The sequence below is a fragment of the Pinus tabuliformis genome, chromosome 6 (assembly GCF_031772625.1).
Source record: "Pinus tabuliformis cultivar Carrire ecotype Pingquan chromosome 6, CPIR1, whole genome shotgun sequence".
Lineage (NCBI taxonomy): Eukaryota > Viridiplantae > Streptophyta > Pinopsida > Pinales > Pinaceae > Pinus > Pinus tabuliformis.
In genome coordinates this window covers 43,987,672-44,005,737 of record NC_142292.1, presented here as the reverse complement: position 1 = coordinate 44,005,737, position 18,066 = coordinate 43,987,672, and positions in this window count along the sequence as shown.

Below are 18,066 nucleotides of genomic sequence, written 5' to 3'. Positions count from 1 at the left end.
GATTCCATAAATGTTTGGAGTAACCGGAGTTGTTGTTGTTGTTGGAACACTTGTTCTAACTTTAACAGGAGATTTGGAACCGGTTAAACGAGTTCGCTTTGTCTGTACTAGCTTTGATTCCGGAGACAAAGACGGTTTACTCGTAAGCCTCCGTGAACAACGGGGTTTCAATTGACTTTCTTCCATGATTGCATATTACTCGATCAACTAAAAATAAAGGGGAAGTATGTTTCCAAATTAAATGAATTTTAGACGCTTTGACACAACTTGTTTTTTCAATTTTTAAGAGTCGAGAAAAAACAAAAGATGACTCTAGTCTCCTTCAACTTTTAATGAGCCTGAAGTGACAAGTGATCAGATGGACCTTTTCTGTTAAGGAGTCTGAAAAGGAATGAAAGGGACTGCTCTGGAAATCTAGGTAGAGGGATTACCAAACCAATCGCAAAACTGCAGAATACTTTTTACGGTATGGCAATCAATCTTCCCGAATGTTGTGTTCAGTGCATTGCGATCGATAGGGTGGCAGACACGGCTTCCTATGGATAAAGGATTAAGCCTATTGGGGTCTCCCAAAATATAATCGATGGTACGTGGGAGTGTTAGCCTCCTGCTGTGGCAAGTTAATCATCTTTCATGATCGACATTTTTACATGCCAAATATGTCATACTTTGCTCACTGCAATGCTCCATATTTGCTACAGATGACCAGAGAAGTATCCGTGAAAGTGAGCTAATCTAAATGCTACTGATTTGTTCCAGTATTGATGAGTAATCCATTATGATCAATTTTCAAGTATGGGAAGGCCAAACAGCTTAATCTTGGCTTCCTTGGGTTTCAATTTCATGTTGTAAAATATAGAGAATGAACATCTGTCCAAACAGCTTAATCTTGGCAGATTTGTAGTTAGGTAGAGAAACAAGGGTGCTCAACAGCTTAATCTGAGCCCCTGGCTGAAATAAGTGTAGAAGTAGATAGGAGCACAAGCAACAAGAAAGAATGAAAAGCTGGGTATGCAAGTTCAAGTGCACCCAAACCAAAAGAAGATAAAATGCTAGGTGAGTAGGTCGGGTAGGTATCTTTGTGGTTGCAAAATCATGGCTTGTGATCCATTTCATATTGTCAAGTGTTATATCTATCATATCACAAGTTGAAGGCAGTTGTTCAGTTGAAGGACTTCAAGAAATGCATGTCTAACTCCCCCTTCTTCCTCTTTCCCCAAATCACTCACTAACTTCCCCTAAAGAAGTCAAGATCTGCTTGATACCTCTTAATTTCATCATTCCCCATATCATCTGCCTTGGTGAAGATCTGCTTCACTAAAGTAATGTTCACACTTCTTATATCAGTCATTTTCCCCCATTGATAGCCTAAGACATCATTCTTAGCGCTTTTTCTCATCATTATCATATTAACTACTAACTTTATTATGTAACTCCCTATCTCTGTACCCTTCCCCTACTAAAACTATCTATATAACTCCCCTATATACTTATCCCTTCCCTCGGTTGAAAAATAACCATATATATCCTCGGGAATTGCTAAGTTTATCTGAAACTCAGCAAGAACCCTCATTGACCCCTCTAACCATCTTCCAAATGCAAAAGGACTCATTCCTTTGCATAGTTTACCTTCATATGTATAAAAATCATCCCTTTGGCCTTGGTTTGCCTTTATAAGGCATGAAACCCTCTTTCGCCACTAAACCCTCTCAAAACACATCACATTCCTCCTAAATGCCTTTGGACTCCTTCCAAGGCATGAAAGTTGCCAAAAACCATGCAAAAATCATCAAAAACCTTCTACAAATGAAAAAATCCTCCCTTTTTTGGCTATCGGACCCCTTCCAATGCCTTGGAATCCATCCAAAACACCAAAGGCTACCCCTCCGAATTGATTTTTCCTTTGCATTTTAACAAAATGCATTCTCCGATGAGAAAAGAATCTATTTGGTCCCCCTCCGATGCGATATCGCTATCGAGAGGGGGCAGTGGCATATTATAAGCGAAAATGGCTAAGTCTCAAGGCATGGGTTATAATGGGCCGCCGATCGCCGATACAGCGACCAAATCTCAGCCGTCCATTGCCCCCGCCGATCCAATGGCCCGGATCATTTCGGCAATCGCCCATTTCGGCGATCACATATATGTCAACCCTCTGCCCCGCCGATTGCCGAAGTCCCGATATAATCGCAGCCATCCATTTTTGGGCCCCAGATCAACGGCCCATATGTAATCGCATCGCTCCCATATGGCTCCGACCAGTGGAGCCGAAAAGTTATAAAGGGCAGTTTTAAGGGATTTCGGGTCTGCATATTGATTTTGTTAAAATCCGCCGATATGAAATCGTCGACGGAACAGACCCAATCTCCATAAAGAAAGGGCATATAAGCATTTCGGGTCCGCGACATTTCGGGGGTTTTATGTGTTGGGACCAATGGTCTGTCCCGATGCGATTTAGCGCCAGTCGTCGAATCGGGCCTCCAGATCAATGGCCCTGATTTAATCCCAGCACTCCCCATGTATCGCTCCGACTGGCGGAGCCGAAATAAAAATAAAGCATGGCCTATAGTATATCAGGTTCGCGCAGTTAGGCGATTGTTTATGTCCCCCCCTCCCCCGGTGCGCCCCGATGCGATTTAGCGCCAGCCGTTGGATCGGCCCGTGGCAGATCCAACAGCCAGGATTTAAAGGCTACTACAGTGCCCGCCAAAAGCCAATTTTTCATTAAAATTTCATGTTTCTGACACATTTTCTGTGTTATTCGGAAATGGGCCGTTTTCAAAGGTTGTGTATGCGGCTCCCGCGCCCACCCAGGTTTAAAGAAATAATGGTTTTCTCAGGCCATGCTTGGATTGCTCCAGGCCCAAATTGCCCCAAATAGCAGGCTTTCATCTCGGTAGGCTTTCAGTGACCCTTTACCCATCCAGTTCATGATGTTAAGTGTTGCTAAAGCATTTTGAGTCGGCCAAGGGCCGACAACCACCCAGAAGCAACAAAGCGCCTCGCAGCAGATACTTGGGCCAAATAACGTCCACTAATGAGACGATGTGATAGTTTAGAGCATTTTTAAAGCCAAGAGTATCATGGAAGCGGCAGAGAGTATCAGCCAAAATCTTCTGAGGCAGATGAAAACAGAAGGGCCCCAACAGATTCGGCAAAGCATCATCAAGCCGTTATGGCTCCCCAACTTACAGTTATGGCCATGAGGCTAGCACACTACTCAAAGACCTCTCTCCACTTATTTTTGAGGCTGCTGCCTCATGCGCAGCCCTTGTTTACATGAGATGTGAGCTGCCCCAGCGCAGCTGTTTCAGATATTTTATGCAGTTATTTCCAGCATAGATTAGGTTCAAAGACAGTGATTCTAGAGATCTCTTTTCATCTGGTTTCAGAGATATTTTTTGGGATATTTCCCCCTTGACATCTGTTCAAGGGAAGTCTATAGCTATTTTTCTTTATATACCACCCTCTGCACTATTTTATGGGTTGGTTGGTTGTATGACTCCTCTAGAGACTCGCTCTGTATCTTATATGATTTCTTTAATCAAAGACTGCTTAAAGCTTGGAGGATGGACTGTTTGAAGTGTTTTTAATGATTGAAGAGTGAATGATGGAATTCATGTGCTGCTATATGGATCAATAAGTGTTTCTCACCTCTGTTATTTCAATTTCATACATGTTCAAGTCACAGAACAAAAGATTGGTCTAGAATTTGCTTAGCTGCACTCTATGCTCAGTTTCTGTGGTTTCTTAATGTTTTCCTCTTGATTTAGGCATAAATATGAACTCCTTTATGGCTCATGTTTGATCTATTTCACATATGAATGACTGTTGTTTAAGAATTCTTAGCTGCTCCTAGATAGAGCTCATTCATCTTCCCTCTGTTAAGCTGAGTGAGAGATTCTTTGTTGCCTCTCATTCCTTAGCCCTCATTCTATCCTTTTAAACTTAAGTGTTGTTTCACGAGCAGCTACCTTGCTCCTCATTCCTCTTGTGACCAAGAAAACACACCAGCAATTCTACTCCATGACTCCATGCCCAATGGTTTGAAACTTACCACACTATGCATTACCTCTCTACTTGAAAACATCCTCCTTCCCACCAAACATAAACAAAACCCCTTGAACTCAATAACTAGCCTAATATCATCTTCAACAAAGTTAAATCATATAGAGAGAGCCCTCTCTGACTACAGGTAGGCTAGGACCTGCAGTCCAAAGATTGGTTTGTGGTTACCTCGGCCATATCCCTTTAAGGAGATATAGGGACAACCTGAGTGATAACATAATGGCGACTCCACTGGGAACATCCTCAGATAATTTCACAAATCAAGTTGGAAAGCTCCTCTGGGAAAGAACCAGACCTTCAAAAATTTCTTTCTAACCCATACATTCTTAGAAAATCCCCAAAAAACAAGCCAGAAGCTGGCTCCCAGGAAGAATTCACGTTATACAAGGTCAAATCCAGACCCAAATCCCACAGCTGCCTTTGAAAATCCGAATTTGATCCAAAGAAACCTCAGGAAATTAGAGCTAAAGGAGGATTTTGCTGATTCTACTACTATGATAGTTCAGCCAAACTGTGGCCCAACCCCTGCCAAAGTTTTATTTCGTTCAACCCCTATTTCCCCTGATTCTTCATCCACTCCTTCCACACCTCCATTCACTACACATACTACCACTACTACTCCTATTATCCCAGTTGTTCCTATTGTCCCTCTTATCCCTGTGAATATGGCTAACAGATATGCACCTTTGCAATTACCTGCTAATCCTGGAGCTATGCCTCAGGATTACCAAACTAAAATTACATATTTTGATGGCACAAGTGCCTGCACAGCCCTTCAGCATACAAAGAAAATGCAGGATTACTTTGAAAGCTATGAGATTGACGATGATGGTGTGAGAATGAAGATTTTTGCCCAAAGTTTGACAGGCGATGTCATGACTTGGTTTAGAGCACTCCCAGCTAATTCCATAGCAGACCCAGAAGCCTTATACCAGTCATTTATCAACAGATGGGAGAAAAAGAAAGACCCCTTGCACATACTAGCTGAATATGATACAATCAAAAGAGGTCCACAAGAGACAGTCTTGGACTATTGTGCAAGGTTCAATAGTGTTTATAATGCTATCCCACAAAACTTAAGGCCCCCACCTGACCTTGCCTTATATAAATTTCCTGATGGATTCAACCCAGATATTGCCTACCAGTTAAAAGAAAGAGCCCCTAACAGCCTTGCAGACATGCAAAACGTGGCTGTCACTGTGGAGGCAAATTTAATTGCCAAAAGAAACAGAGCTAGAACTGAGAGAAGAACCACCTTCAAGGAAGAGCCCTCAGCCTTAGATCAAAAGCTAGATGCTATTATCAATGGCATGCACAGGCTGGGAGACAGAGTAGAGAGTGTTGAGAGGAAATCATCATGGGACGGGCGGCAAGCTAACACTGTCAGGAACCCGAATTTCAGGAAAAATCAAAATCCAAACGTTGGTAGGTCTAGCCCAGACCATGATATAAGACCTCCTTTTCAAGAAAACTACGCAGAGGCATCCACTTCTAATGAACCCATAGAAGACACTCACATGAACTTAATGGATTTGAAGGGTGAGCAACAAATTTTTCCAACCCAAGAAGACCAAGATGACCATGAGATAAATCAATTTCAGACTAACTCTGGTGAGTCTTTTGACTTTAAACAAGGTTATGATTCAGCTATTTATGAAGTCCAAAAACAATATAAACTGAGGACAAGAACCATAGATGTGCCCGAAAAAGTTAAACCAAAGGAGGGCAAACAGCCCAACCAGATTAGAGGCAAGGCTATTATAACAGAAACAGCTGATATAACTGTCCCAAACCCACACCAAGTGACTGTAGAGGACATAATAGACATACAACCTTCTGTTGATCAGCCTCTACCACCTTCTTCCTCAAAAGAGAACTTGAACAGCGTTCCAAAAATCCCTCTTAAAACTGAAAAACCGCAAGCAATAAATTCCCATAACGTTGATATACAAGAGCAAATCGCTGATAATTCAAATGAAAAAGAAAAAATTGTCGTCATCAACACCAAGACTTCATTGGAAAAGCCATTTAATTTAGAGACAGAGATTGGAAAACTTAAAATATCCATCCCCCTCTCAGAACTTGCCAAACATGATGTGTATAGGCAACAAATTCAAAGATCACTTCAAATGCTAGAGGTCAAGGATGATGTAAATGTTTTAGATGATACCCCTGAGCTACTGTTCGGTCCTGAAGTTAATGGAAAATCAACATATGGATTTGTTCCACCCTTTTATGTCAGTTTACACATTCATGACAAAGTCTTGCACAATGCTATGTTTGACTCAGGTGCCTCACACAATCTTATGCCCAAAGCTGTAATGGAGAAACTAAACCTTGATGTCACAAGACCCTACAAAGATCTATTCTCCTTTGACTCAAGTCAGGTCAAGTGTTTAGGCTTAATCAAATACTTATGTGTCTCCTTAGTCCAATTTCCCAACAAGACAATCCTAATGGACGTGGTGGTTGCTGACATCCCACCAAAGTATGGCATGCTCTTGTCAAGATCTTGGGGGGAAAAAATCCAAGGATCTCTCCAATTAGACCTCTCCTATGCCACTATTTCAGTCTTTGGGCAACCAAAGAGACTGTATAGAGAAACACTGATGAAGTATGTGGTAAGTAGTGAGGAAAAGCCCCAGAATTTCCCTATCTATTCAATCCATTCTGATATGGATTCTTTTATTTTGTTTAATGATGAAACAAGTCCTCCAACTGATGATAAGCCTATGGCTTTAGTACAACAATCGCACATCAATGAAGAATCGGTTGCACATACCCATGAGACTGTTACAACAGCCAACGCAACCAAAACACAAGAAAAACCTCCCGAAACACAAGACTCGGGTCTACCCAATCCTAAAATGACTGAAACTCTTAATACTAACCACAAGCAATAAATCACATGGTATTTAGAGTTTGACGGCTCTGTTAACAAGTTAGGAGCAGGGGCAGGAATATGGATTCACAATACACATAACAACCATGCAGAGGGTCATGCTTATAGACTGAATTTCAAATGCACCAACAACATGGTTGAGTATGAGGCACTCCTCTTAGGCCTTAAGCTGCTCAAAGCTTTAGGAGCTGCCAAAGTTTCCATTCTAGGTGACTCAGACCTAGTAATCCAACAAATGAAAGGCAACTTTGTTATCAATGATAGAAGGCTAAGAGCTTATAGGACTGCTGCCACTGCAATACTTGATACCTTCACTGAATCCAAGCTTGCCAAGATTTCAAGAAATCATAACATTCATGCTCACAGCCTAGCCACTTTCGCTAGTACATGCAAGCTTCCCTTTGAGCCAAATCACCATTTCACTGCTGAAATAAAACATAGGCCTGCTGTCCCAAATAACATTAAAGACTAGCAAGTGTTCGAGGATGATGCTCAAATATAAAATTTTCTTACCTTGCAGCATGAATTTGCAGGCCTAAACATTGATGAGGATACTATGGAGGACCCACAACAACAAGCATTAAACGAAAATCAGCAAGCTGTAACAGCTAGACAGATCCTAAGCCCAACAGTCTTTGACAATGCAAACATTGAAGAGCTGAAACAAATGCATTTGGAGGAAATAGATAAAACAGAGGCCGAGATTATTGATCTAAAAGACAATTTTCTCCCGGTTGGCCTCACTCCACTAGAAGACATTTTTTATGCAAATGATGTGCCCAAAAAGCCAAAAATGCAGCCTATAAACACTGCCATAGAAGAATACAACATTCGGACAGCAGAGAAGCCCAAAATGATCAAACTGTCTAAATCTTTACCTCCTGATCAAAAACCAAAGTATGTGGATTTGTTCAAAGAATTCCAAGATGTCTTTGCTTGGCGTTATGAGGACTTGAAGTCCTATGATACCTCAGTAATCCAACACACCATTCCCTTAAAACCAAATCAAAAGCCTTTCAAACAAAAACTTAGAAGAATCAACCCCGTGCTCCTTCCCTTGGTTGAGAAGGAGGTAAAGAGGATGTATGAGGCAAGAATCATAGCACCCATCAAATTTTCCGAATGGGTGTCAAACTTAGTTCCCACAAGAAAGAAAACAAATGAGATCAGACTTTGTGTAGATATCAGAAATCTAAATCAAGTATCCCTAAAGGACCACTATCCTTTGTCCAAAATGGATCACATTCTACAGAGAGTAGTGGGGTCATCACGAATTTCCCTGCTCGATGGCTTTTCAGGTTTCAACCAAATACTTGTTCACCCGGATGACCAAGACAAGACAACATTTACCACACCGTGGGGAACATTCAAGTATGTTAAAATGCCCTTCGGCCTAAAGAACGCTGTTACCACCTTTCAAAGGGCAATGGACATTGCATTCGCCAAGGAAATCCATGATTTCCTAGTTGTCTACCTTGATGACTTAACCCCTTTCTCCAAATCTGATAAAGAGCACCTCAAACACCTAAGGCAAATATTCATCACATGTAGGAAATATGGCATTTCCTTGAATCCCAAGAAGTCTCTCTTTGGCCTTGAAGAAGGCAAATTACTTGGACATATCATCTCAAAGGATGGTATTAGAGTTGATCCGGAAAGGATCCAAGCCATATTGCAAATCCCATATCCTAGAAATATAAAAGAATTGCAAGCATTCCTTGGGAAAATCAATTTCCTAAGGAGGTTTATTCCAAACTTGGCTGAGATAATAAGAATGCTAAACAACATGCTCAAGAAACATGCCAAGGTAAAGTGGTCTCTAGAGGCCAAGCAAGCATTTGAGGATATTAAATCAGCCTTAACTCAAGCCCCAGTCCTCACAAGTCCAAAATTTGATAGGGACTTTATCATATTTTCATTTTCATCTGATAATACTATAGTTGTTGTCCTTTGCAAAAGGATGATCAAGGAACTGAAAAGCCAATTGCATTTTTCAGCAGAGCCTTAAGAGATGCACCCCTGAAATACCCAATCATGGAGAAGCAAGCCTATGCCCTTGTTAAAGCAATCAAGGAATTTCAAATTTATATTTTATATTCACATGTGATTGCTTATGTGCCAAATGCTATTGTAAAAGACATATTAACCCAAGAGGGGTTAGAAGGCAAAAGAGGCAAGTGGATTGCTAACATTCTTGAGTATGACATAGAAATAAAACCAACCAAGCTAATAAAGGGACAAGGTTTAGCTAAACTGATGTCCGAAACAAACTTTCAAGCCTTAGACATCAACCAACTCGACAATGAACAGGAGCTGGCGACTCCACAGATCAGTGACACCTTTTTGCAATCCCCATGGTATGTTGATATTTGCTTTGTATTGTTAAACCTATGTGCTCCCCCAGGATTGTCCAGGACCAAGAAGAGATTTTTAAGAATGAAGGCTTTGAAATTTTGTGTCTTACGTGGTGCATTATTTTGGAAAAATCACGAAGGTATATTGCTTAACTGCTCGATTGTGAATGAAACTAACAATGTCATGAAAGAATTCCATGCAGGGGACTGTGGAGGACATCTATACTGGAAGTCCACTGCTGATAAAATTCTAAGGGCTGGTTTCTATTGGCCCACTTTGTTTGCAGATGTAAAGAATTTTGCCACGTCATGCCACAATTGCCAAATCTTTGAGGGCAAGAGAAAGTTGTTCCCTTTGCCTCTTAAACCCATCTCAACCGAGAATCCTTTTCAACAATGGGGTCTTGACTTCATTGGAGAAATCCATCCCTCTTCCTCAGGCCAGCATAAGTGGATCTTAACAGCTACCGACTATTTCACTAAATGGATTAAGGCCATCCCATGTAGGCAAGCCAATGACACTACCATTATCCAATTCCTTGAGTGCAATATCCTTTCTAGATTTGGCTGCCCTGAGAAGATCATCACTGACAATGCCGCTGCTTTCAAATCCAAAAAGATGATCAATTTATGCCATAAATTCCATATCACTTTAGGCCATTCCACAGCCTATTACCCTCAAGGTAATGGCTTAGCCGAGTCATCCAACAAAAGCCTGATCAGTATTATCAAGAAGACCTTAGAAGAAAACAAGAAGAAGTGGCATAAAAATCTCACCAATGCCTTATGGGCAGATAGACTTTCAACAAAGAGATCCATTGGAATGAGCCCTTATGAGCTAGTATATGGCATGGAAGCCAGATTTCCGTCTTCTTTAGGCATTCCTGTTATCAAGATGCTGCAGGAGGTTCAAGCTGAACCAAATTATATTCAACGAAGGATCAATCAGACCATTCATCTTCAGCAAACCAGAGAGCAGGTGTATGACAGAGCTCAAATGTTACAAGAAAGGCTAAAGAAGGCATTTGACAAGAGGGCTAAAGCTGAGGATTTCTTTATTGGCGACAAGGTTATAAAGTGGGACTCAAGACGAGAAGACAGGGGAAAGCATGCCAAGTTTGACTTTCTGTGGAAAGGCCCTTTTATCATCAGCGTTGTGCAAGGCAATAATACTTATTTCCTCAAATCTGAAGATGCCTCCGCACTTGAAGAAGGCCCGGTTAATGGCCGAGTAATAAAGCATTACCATGTTCCCATCTATTGAATGCAATTCAGGCCAGTGTATATATTTTTATATTAGTCTTTGTTTAGACTCAACATTCTATTTTATGTTTGAATAAATCAATTCGATTGCTAGGACAAAAACGCAGCACAGTTTTGAGTTAAAGGAACAAAAAATGCAGCATTACAGTTCTCTGTTCTTCAAAATATTTCAAAGAAAGTATTCAGTTTTGATACCTGTGCGCAAATGAGAGATAGATGCCTTCCCAAAGCAGAGTTCAACGTTGTTCTGAACATTCGGTGTCAAAAGGGTATCGTTGTTATTTATAACAGCAAGTTCTATTAAAAATACTGCATTCAGGCTTCCAGTTCTTCAGTCAGTAGTATCAAAACAGAGGAGTTTTTTTTAGTGTTACATCTACAGCCTGTTCAAAGACAAGAAAAGAAGAGCTCCAGTTTTGTTCCCTTTTTGTGTTTAGTTCTCAAGAAAAAGTGTATGCAATATCAAGCACGTAGAAGAAAGCAGGCGATGCTTTATTTTTCACAGTGTTTTAGTTAAGGAGGAGTGCTGCATTTAGAAGTTAAGGTTCTAGTCATTCAGCGGTTAGCACAGAAGAAATTTTCAATTAACAGCAACTACAGAGGATCAAGGCATTCTGACCTGCTGTTCTTAGCTTGTCACAAGGAAAAGCCATCCCCAAGTGGAGCCACTGTTAGCCTCCTGCTGCGGCAGGTTAATCATCTTTCATGATCGACATTTTTACATGCCAAATATTTGCTACAGATGACTAGAGAAGTATCTGTCAAAGTGAGCTAATCTAAATGCTACTGCTTTGTTCCAGTCTTGATGAGTAATCCATTTTGATCAATTTCCAAGTATGGGAAGGCCAAACAGCTTAATCTTGGCTTCCCTGGGTTTCAATTTCATGTTGTAAAATATAGAGAATGAACATCTGTCCAAACATCTTAATCTTGGTTAGGTAGAGAAACAAGGGTGCTCAACAGCTTAATCTGAGCCCCTGGCTGAAATAAGTGTAGAAGTAGATAGGAGCACAAGCAACAAGAAAGAATGAAAAGCTGGGTATGCTAGTTCAAGTGCATCCAAACCAAAAGAAGAGAAAATGCTAGGTGAGTTGGTCGGGTAGGTAGATTTGTGGTTGTAGAATCATGGCCTGTGATCCATTTCATATTTTCAAGTGTTATATCTATCATATCACAAGTTGAAGGCAGTTTTTCAGTTGAAGGACTTCAAGAAATGCATGTCTAACTCCCCCTTCTTCCTCTTTCCCCAAATCACTCACTAACTTCCCCTAAAGAGGTCAAGATCTGCTTGATACCTCTAAATTCCATCATTCCCCATATCATCTGCCTTGGTGAAGATTTGCTTCACTAAAGGAATGTTCACACTTCTTCTATCAGTTATTTTCCCCCACTAATAGCCTAAGACATCATTCTTAGTGATTTTTCTCATCATTATCATATTAACTACTAACTTTATTATGTAACTCCCTATCTCTGTACCCTTCCCCTACTAAAACTATCTATATAACTCCCCTATATACTTATCCCTTCCCCCGGTTGAAAAATAACCATATATATCCTCGGGAATTGCTAAGTTTATCTGAAACTCAGCAAGAACCCTCATTGACCCCTCTAACCATCTTCCAAATGCAAAAGGACTCATTCCTTTGCATAGTTTACCTTCATATGTATAAAAATCATCCCTCTGGCCTTGGTTTGCCTTTATAAGGCATGAAACCCTCTTTGGCCACTAAACCCTCTCAAAACACATCACATTCCTCCTAAATGCCTTTGGACTCCTTCCAAAGCATGAAAGTTGCCAAAAACCATGCAAAAATCATCAAAAACCTTCTACAAATGAAAAAATCCTCCCTTTTTTGGCTATCGGACCCCTTCCGATGCCTTGGAATCCATCCGAAACACCAAAGGCTACCCCTCCGAATTCATTTCTCCTTTGCATTTTAACAAAATGCATTCTCCGATGAGAAAAGAATCTATTTGGCCCCCCTCCGATGCGATATCGCTCTCGGGAGGGGGCAGTGGCATATTATAAGTGAAAATGGCTAAGTCTCAAGGCATGGGTTATAATGGGCCACCGATCGCCGATACAGCGACCAAATCTCAGCCGTCCATTACCCCCGCCGATTCAGTGGCCCGGATCATTTCGGCAATCGCCCATTTCGGCGATCACATATATGTCAACCCTCTGCCCCGCCGATTGCCGAAGTCCCGATATAATCGCAGCCATCCATTTTTGGGCCCTAGATCAACGGCCCCTATGTAATCGCATCGCTCCCATATGGCTCCGACCAGCGGAGCCGAAAAGTTATAAAGGGCAGTTTTATGGGATTTTGGGTCCGCATATTGATTTTGTTAAAATCCGCCGATATGAAATCAACGACGAACCGGACCCGATCTCCATAAAGAAAGGGCATATAAGCATTTCAGGTCCGCGGCATTTTGGGGGTATTATGTTTTGGGACCGATGGTCTGCCCCGATGCGATTTAGCGCCAGCCGTCGGATCGGGCCTCTAGATCAATGGCCCTGATTTAATCGCAGCACTCCCCATGCATCGCTCCGACTAGCGGAGCCGAAATAAAAATAAAGCATGGCCTATAGTATATCGGGTCCGTACAGTTCGGCAATTGTTTATGTGCCGCCCCCCCGGTGCGCCCCGATGCGATTTAGCGCCAGCTGTTGGATCGGCCCACGCCGGATCCAACGGCCAGGATTTAAAGGCTGCTACAGTGCCCGCAAAGCCAATTTTTCATTAAAATTTCATGTTTCTGACACATTTTTTGTGTTATTCGGAAATGGGCCGTTTTCAAAGGTTTTGTATGCGGCGCCCGCGCCCACCCAGGTTTAAAGAAATAATCATTTTCTCAGGCCATTCTTGGATTGCTCCAGGCCCAAATTTCCCCAAATAGCAGGCTTTCATCTCGGTAGGCTTTCAGTGACCCTTTACCCATCCAGTTCATGATGTTAAGTGTTGCTAAAGCATTTTGAGTCGGCCAAGGGCCGACAACCACCCAGAAGCAACAAAGAGCCTCGCAGCAGATACTTGGGACAAATAATGGCCACTAATGAGATGATGTGACAGTTTAGAGCATTTTTAAAGCCAAGAGTATCAGGGAAGCAGCAGAGAGTATCAGTCAAAATCTTCCGAGGCAGATGAAAACAGAAGGGCCCCAGCAGATTCAGCAAAGCATCATCAAGCCGCTATGGCTCCCCAACTTACAGTTATGGCCATGAGGCCAGCACACTACTCAAAGACCTCTCTCCACTCATTTTTGAGGCTGCTGCCTCATGCGCAGCCCTTGTTTACATGACTTGAGATGCGAGTTGCCCCAGCGCAGCTGTTTCAAATATTTTATGCAGTTATTTCCAGCATAGATTAGGTTCAAAGACAGTGATTGTAGAGATCTCTTTTGATCTGGTTTCAGAGATATTTTTTGGGATATTTCCCCCCTTGACACCTGTTCAAGGGAACTCTGTAGCTATTTTTCTTTATATACCACCCTCTGCATTGTTTTATGGGTTGGTTGGTTGTATGACTCCTCTAGAGACTCGCTCTGTATCTTATATGATTTCTTTAATCAAAGACTGCTTAAAGCTTGGAGGATGGACTGTTTGAAGTGTTTTTAATGGTTGAAGAGTGAATGATGGAATTCATGTGCTGCTATATGGATCAATAAGTGTTTCTCACCTCTGTTATTTCAATTTCATACAGGTTCAAGTCACAGAACAAAAGATTGGTCTAGAATTTGCTTAGCTGCACTCTATGCTCGGTTTCTGTGGTTTCTTAATGTTTTCCTCTTGATTTAGGCATAAATATGAACTCCTTTATGGCTAATGTTTGATCTATTTCACATATGAATGACTGTTGTTTAAGAATTCTTAGCTGCTCCTAGATAGAGCTCATTCATCTTCCCTCTGTTAAGCTGAGTGAGAGATTCTTTGTTGCCTCTCATTCCTTAGCCCTCATTCTATCCTTTTAAACTTAAGTGTTGTTTCACGAGCAGCTACCTTGCTCCTCATTCCTCTTGTGACCAAGAAAACGCACCAACAGTCCTACTCCATGACTCCATGCCCAATGGTTTGAAACTTACCACACTATGCATTGCCTCTCTACTTGAAAACATCCTCCTTCCCACCAAACATAAACAAAACCCCTTGAACTCAATAACTAGCCTAATATCATCTTCAACAAAGTTAAATCATATAGAGAGAGCCCTCTCTGATTGCAGGTAGGCTAGGACCTGCAGTGCAAGGATTGGTTTGTGGTTACCTCGGCCGTATCCCTTTAAGGAGCTTTAGGGACAATCTGAGTGATAACAGGGAGCACAAGTCCGTACTGGCACTTATCGTCTCAAAGTGGAGGAATCACCCAACCATCAGTGAGAACAACAGTTACCAGGCTTTACGACGCCGGAATACGTCTCTAGCCTAGACTTCTAAATGTTGTGTGTTAAGTTCCAAAGCGTTGTTAGATTCATTGAATTTATTTTAAGTTGATCTTGTTTATGAAGTTTTCCTTTTAGGTTCACCGCAAGATGTAGATGTAATTCCTAAAATGCAATCTAAGATGATAAACAAACTTTTTATCTTCTTTGTGCAATGAAAATCCTAGCTACTAAGGAAAATAAAGACAGAATCTTTTCGCAAAGAGCAAAGAGCACACTCTAAATGCACTTTCCTAAATCAAGCCAATCATACTGTCTATATGCAAATGCACATGCATGTATTCGTTTTCAACTTTCTTAGTATATGAATGCTAAAAATAAAGTTGATGCACAAATCTGAATTTCTTTTCAAGCGACAAACATCAACAAGTTTCTTTTCGAAATCAAAAATGGAGACGATCACAACACCTTATGATTTTGAAATGAATACTTGCTCTTGACACTAGAAAATTACAAATTTAGACCAAAAGCAATAGTAACAGGATAATCGACCATCAACAGCAATCAAACTCTTTCCTACGATTGAAATCGACACTTGCGACAATTTCAAATCAAAGGATGATAGTACGATAATGCTACTTTTGCAAAGGAGAACTGTAAATGACTCAAAAAACACACAAAAACATCTACAGTTCTTTTGTACAAAGGAGGCAGAATAACAGCAAGGAAAAGGGGTTTCAAACAAACATATACTGATCACAGGCAGCAAAATTCAGGAATAGAACTGGAAAGAATGAATCACAGAAACCAAAACTCCACAGAGCTAGCCTGATCAGCGCACCTGTAACATAGAGAATTTGAAATGCAGCGCACCTTGTCCACTCGGGAAGTGCGCTGAAGTTCAGATTCTCTGAACAGTACTTGCGCTGGGCCAGAAAAGAGACTCTGTTTGGGTTCTGGGTCACAGTTTGCAGTTCAGTTCTTGGGTTTTGGCCGAGCAAAAAGCAATAAGTAATGCAACAATTAGGGGTAGATCTAAGGAGGATCTAAGAGCTATCACAAGGGCAATCAGATAGTTTGTGAATTAGTTGTTTAAATCATAAACAGATCCAGTAGATGGATTGAAGTAGTAGTTATCTACTTTGCATTTGTTATGGCAAATGAAGTTCGAATGCTACCTGTAAGTTTATGAAATAGAAAACAAAGAATGATAAACAAACAAACTAATTATCTCCCCAGTTGAGTCACCATTTTGTTACAGGGAAAAGTGTCTATCTAGAACTGCTCTATCCCACTAAGGTGTGACAGCTGCCTTAGAAAAGAACAGAGAAAAGCTACTTTCGTTTTTCCTTTATGAATTATAGATAGAGAGGAAAAGAAATACCAACCTCTGTCTTGCGCTAATCTCTTGATTTGATTCCTCTCTTCTTTGATAGTATTCAGCTACCTGCTCCCTTGCACGCCCAGCTTCACAAAGTACTTGTAAGATCACAGAAGCATAGCACTATACAAAGACATGGATCTATAATCATAAACAATCTAGGATCAGATGTAAATTGACCATACAAATGTAACAAGCATTAATGACACAAGAGCATGGAGGAAAAATTGAATAGTTTTTATTGATAAAACAAGAAAGAGCCAAGAGGAGTTACAACCAGTTGTTCTGACCCAGCATCAACCTCCCAGCAAAGAAGCCCCTCTTCACCTCAAACAAAGCTTAGATCACCCAATAATCTGATGTTTGTCTCAAGGAACCAACAACAATTCCTTACAATATGCAAAATTCCAGCCTCCGAATCTTTGGGATGAGGGATCCATATATAGATATCTTTAATGGAGATGAGTCAACTCATGATTTGATTAGTGTCTTCTCTCTGATAGTTCTTGCTTCCACTTGGAGATTGATGATATCTTACTCATCCTTGGTCAAATTCAGTGAGGCAAGTGTCACAGGAGAAGATTCTGGAAGCTTCCATTGCCTCTCCACCTCGCGGAATGACACTAACATTTGTCATTTCTCGCCCATCGCACCCCACAGAAGGGATTTTTGAAATGCAATGCACCCACACAGTGTATTTAGGTGAGATGCAACGCACTTGGCCAGTGGAGCAGCTGAAATGATCTTGTTTTGACCAATTCTGAGCAGTTTTTCATGGAGAACTTCTGGGAGAAGCTGTAATCTGTTGACCTTGTTCCTTTAGGGGTTAGAACAACACTTTTAGGGACTTATGAGCCCTTGATTTATGGAAATTTCATGCTTGGGGTTGGAGGGCCCAAAAATGTCTATAACATTTTCTTTGCATCCTTCCCCTCTGAGTTGTACGAGTGGATCGCGAAGCTAACAGACAATCAAGGAAGGTGTAGGCTCGAAAAACCTATTGTGTGGACTCTAGAGTTGGTGCACAGACTAGAAGCATTGGAAGATAAGATCATGCACACTATGGATCACTAGCTCAATTGAATTATAGGGGGATTTATCACCAAGTTTGCAATAGATACTTCAGTCAGCTATAGCAAGGCAGAACGACGCTTCCTCAAAGGACCGCGAGGTAGGTACGTTAAATCTTTGAACACTTGGATTAAAATGTTACTGTATGAAAAGCGGGTTATGCGAATAAATTGATGTTTGGGGCTACGTGAAGTGGGAGGGTCTACAGAAATGAAGGTAGCGTAGAACTAGAAACTATCCCTTTGATCTCACCTCCGTGAGAAAGCGAGGAAGATCTCAGGAAGGTCTCACCAAGAAGTGTGATTAGTTTGATAAAGCAGTGAATTCCATGCATACCACTTCCACCTACACCACCGCCAGTTTCACCATCTTCACCCCCGTCATTGCCCACACCACCTCCACCACCACCACAGTTCAGTATGGCAAGCACGATAAAATTCCCGGTGTTCAAAGGAGTAGGGAATGAAGATCTGGACCAGTTTTGGTTCATGGTAAGGGCTGTATGGGAAGCACAGGGATTCATGGATGATAATATAAAGAAAGAAATGTTGGTAAGTGCTTTGCAGTATCGCACATTGACTTGGTACATTAAGCACTCCAATGACAATCCAAACGCAGGGATCGCGGACATCCAAGCTACACTA